The sequence below is a fragment of the Monodelphis domestica genome, chromosome 1 (assembly GCF_027887165.1).
Source record: "Monodelphis domestica isolate mMonDom1 chromosome 1, mMonDom1.pri, whole genome shotgun sequence".
NCBI classification, from domain to species: domain Eukaryota; kingdom Metazoa; phylum Chordata; class Mammalia; order Didelphimorphia; family Didelphidae; genus Monodelphis; species Monodelphis domestica.
The window spans coordinates 711,213,861-711,215,014 of record NC_077227.1 but is presented as its reverse complement, the minus strand read 5'-3'; positions in this window follow the sequence as shown (position 1 = coordinate 711,215,014).

The following is a 1,154-nucleotide window of genomic DNA, read 5'->3' as shown; positions in this document are numbered from 1 at the left end:
CTGTCTGTTAGTGCCACTGAATAGCATTTGAGGAGGCAGGAACGAGCCTAGGATAGCAACGAAGGCCAACCTTAAGGCAGCAGTCGAAAGGTCAGGGCCACAGCCACAGGACCCAAACCTATTTATATAACTATGGAATTACAAAAGCACTCAGTATAGCCATTCTCTCTCCTCCCCCAATAGGGACTTAAATAAAACCACCAATGTAATAAAATGAGATTTGATTTAGTACTACATTTAAAAAAATTTCATTTGTCTTTTCCAGAATGTATTTTTATTGAAGGAAACATGATTAAGAACAAGAAGGATCTTTATTTGTTTTTAGGTCTATAGAAATGCCTTCATTATAATCTCTGGGCGTAGATACAGATAAAAATGAGAGTGATTAATATTGATACAGGAAAGTCAGCATCGTCAACATTATTATGAATAATAAGTACAGATTATTGAACTTTCATTCCAAGGTCAGAGATTTTGGCAAATCTGACCCCTTACGGTAAGACCTATTCCTGAATCACTCTGTTGTCATATATGGGACATCTTAGCCACAATACATAAGATGGGAAAATCTGGTCTATCTCCCCCTCCCCAGTGCATTTCAAGGATATACAGAATGAGTAAAACTACCTATTTATTTGTATTTATTTGGGCAAAAATCACTCCCTTCAGGCCATGGGTGTTTTCTGTGCAGAAAATGGAGCTAAGGAAATCTGGACACTTTCAAATCTGGCACATTAATTTAATGCTTTGCTTTATCTAAGTATAAACAACAGTCCTAGGAATATGGATCAAGTGTGTGGGGTAGGGAAGGAGGCAAGGATGTGTGGTTGCCCAGCTACCCAGCTCTAATCATTGAAGATCTCTCAGGCTCCCCAATACGCCAGCTACCCACAGGAGACTGACATTTAGACAAACCAGTCCTCAGTCACCCCGAGCTGCACATGTCGGAGGGTCCTGCTTTGAAAGGCTCTGGCATCTGTTTTGTCTTGCCTCATGCCCACATACTGAGGCTGCTTGTTTTCATCTGATCGCAATTAGCACCGTGGTAAATTCCTGGTGCCCTGCACTAATTCAGAGGAATAAGCGTGTTGCGCCCTGCCAAGAATTACAGCTAATCACAGAGGGCTCTGAACACACCTGCCCTTTCATTAGTC